Genomic DNA, 3087 nt, shown 5'->3' with positions numbered 1-3087 from the left:
AACATTTATAATATTATTTTATAGTTGTTTGGTTTTCAAATAAAAAATTGCTTTATTTATGCTCAAATATATTTCATTTTATAAAACAAAGCAAAAATACAAATTTAAAATAATTTGAACTAACAATTTCTAACTGGAAAGTGCATATAAAGTAACACAAAAATCAAGTGCAAGAGTCAAAATTAAAAACAGTGTTCTACTTTAAAAAAATTGTTTTTATATATACACAAACACCAAACAAATTAGATTTTTACTAGGAAAATCTATTTTTATAAACAGGAATACAAATTTGGATTTAATGGGATTGGTGTTTCTGCATTTTTCTATCACAAATTCGTTTGATATTAGGAATAATGCTGGGAAGTTGAGTCCTCATGTCAGGTGCAGCATCAAGTCTATTCCTATATTTGGTTTTTGTTGAAGTATAATAAGAAAATCCTGTCTCACACAAATGAGGAAGGAGCACTTGAACTGCACGTTTAGCTACATTAGGGTACTCTTCTATTAGGCTGCTCCAAAAATTATTCAGCGGAAGATCCTTAAACGTTTGTTTCCAATCAGAATCAGAAATTAAGTCAATTAGGCTTTCATAATCGTGCGCAGTAAAGCCGACTGCTTTGGCTGTAATTACAAACAGATTTTGAACCCAAGCATTATCATCAGTAGTTGTAGGAAAATATTCTAATAAAGAGGCCTGCAAGTCACGTAAGTGCTGTAAAATTGTGCTGGAAACTTCTTCATGGACTGTAGAATTTATTTCAGTCAGAAATTCATGTAGTTTAGGGAAGAAGTTGAAGTTATTCTGTTCTACAGAAGATGCCCAGAATTCCAGTTTCTTTTTTAACGACGAAATTTTATCCATTGTAGTAAAAATGGTCACATTCTTTCCTTGCAGCGACAGATTAATTTAATTTAATTTTGCAAAAATATCTGCAAGATATGCAAGTCTCATTAGCCATGAGGAATTTGTCAGACAGTCATTAAATTTTCATCCTGAATTATCTGAAGTGAAGAAAATACCAGTAGTTCACTACGAAGCTCAAAAAGCCTCACAAGCACTTTTCCTCGGGATAGCCACCTCACTTCTGTATGTAAAAGAAGCGTTTGGGGCTGACTACCCATTTCCTCGCACAAAATTTTAAATAACCTGGATTGAAGTGGTTGAGATTTGACAAAATTGATCATTTGTACTGCTTCATCGAGCACAATTTTCAGATATGCTAGTATTTTTTTAACTGCAAGTGCTTGTCTGTGTAGAACACAATGACTCTTAGTGCTTTCTGGTGCCACACTTATGATTCACGTTACAGCTCCCTTAATCTTCCCGATCATTGCCTGAGCACCGTCAGTACATACATCAATACATTGATGTATGTATACATCAATACATTTCCCCCAACTAATTTCATGCTTTCTGATAAAATTGTTGATGCAGTTGAATAATTCTTCTCCAGTCGTGCAGCTTTGCAAAGATTCACATAAGAGCAGGTCCTCTTCATTAATATTATTAAATCTATATCGGACAAATACTAGTAGCACAACAAGTCCTGAAACATCAGTGGACTCATCTAGCTGCAATGAATACTCGTGGCAAATTTTCAGTTGGCAAACTAGCTCTTTGTCTATGTCATCAATAAGATCTTTAATACAGCGTGCAACAGTATTATTTGACAACTGTACAGCATCAGTGTTTTTACCAGACTGCTCGCTCAACATGCACATTATAATATCTTTCGCGCAAGGCTTGATAAGCATTTCTCCAATACTGTGAGCTTCTCCGGCAAGCGCTATACGGTAACTTACTCAATAAGATGCCTCTGTTGCACTTTCGTTGTCTGTTTTAGCAATTTTAATCATCGAAAGTTTACAATTTCCAAGTGAGGCACACTGCCTCTTGAAAAACGTTATATCTTTGTCTTTGTATTCAGCGTGCTTGGTTTCCAAAAGCCTATGAAGGTTAGCAGGAGCCAATGAACTGTTTGCTCGTATTTTGTTGCACATGATGCACTGTACATCAGGAACATCTTTATTTTCAACACACGTAAAACCGAAAGACAAATAACTTTCATCGTACTTTCGTTTCAGTCTTTTAACATCTGCTTCTTCTTCTTTTTTTATATACTTCGGTGGAAATTCTTTCACCTTGGATAACTCACTAGTACTAACAGATTTTTCGGCAACAAAAGACTGTGATCGTTCATCCTCACTTTGAAGTGTCACAGTATTTTGCTAGTTTATTTCAGCCACAGTTGGAGTACCAGAAGAACTTGCTTTTCATTTCAAAGTTCCTTCTTTTAGCCATAAATCCATGGTGATTAGGTTTAGTAACAATATTTAGAAATACTGATTTTTGTCAAATTTTGTTTGTCACAAATATTTATATTGTTTTGAGTGAAGCTAGTTTAGTTGTGCTTATCGTACACACAGTAAAGACCTACCGGTTTGAACGTGTTAAGTGAATATGTTATATTCAACATGGCGTAAAGAGAATGGTGTGTGCATATGGTTGCAGTTTGCGCAGCCTCAAGTGAAAGGGGTACAACGTCACTAACTGAAAAGTGCCCGAAAGGGGTAGACGTCAACATGCTTGCATGCCGCGTTCTCTTTATGCCATGATATTCAATATGAGATCTATCAATAACTGGGAAAAGAGTTTTATGTTAAATTATAGTCATTCAAAAAGAGTTGTAAACTACGCTTCAAAAATGCCAAATTTAAATTAAAAAAAAAATTAAAGACCATTTTTTAAAATTACGATTCTTTCATGGAACACCTATTCACATCGTGCAGAACACCAGTGTTCTGTGGAATACAGTTTGGGAAACGCTGACCTACAGATATGATTTTATAAAATTACTGTTAGTTAAAGGCCAAAAAGTTCCCTTTTTTAAAACACTTTCAGCATCATTTCTTTGCCTACAGAGCTTACTATTAGCAGCAGTTCATAAGATCTCTTACCAAAATTGAATTCACCTCACTTAAAATTGGTTCTTCCAGAGGTCTCATCTCAAGAGTTTATAAATGCAGTCAAGATATTTTTATAATGGAGCATAGGTTTGTTTTTAATATTTGCAGTAAGGATTTTGG

At 34.5% G+C, this 3087-nt stretch overlaps 1 pseudogene; it reads right to left on the bottom strand.

The window, feature by feature from the left end:
• Positions 1-295: 295 nt before the first annotated feature.
• Positions 296-2477, bottom strand: LOC140909490 (zinc finger BED domain-containing protein 5-like; annotated as a pseudogene).
• Positions 2478-3087: the final 610 nt, after the last annotated feature.

Source organism: Lepidochelys kempii, chromosome 1 (genome assembly GCF_965140265.1).
Source record: "Lepidochelys kempii isolate rLepKem1 chromosome 1, rLepKem1.hap2, whole genome shotgun sequence".
Classification (NCBI taxonomy): Eukaryota; Metazoa; Chordata; order Testudines; family Cheloniidae; genus Lepidochelys; species Lepidochelys kempii.
This window is presented reverse-complemented; position numbering and strand designations above follow the sequence as displayed.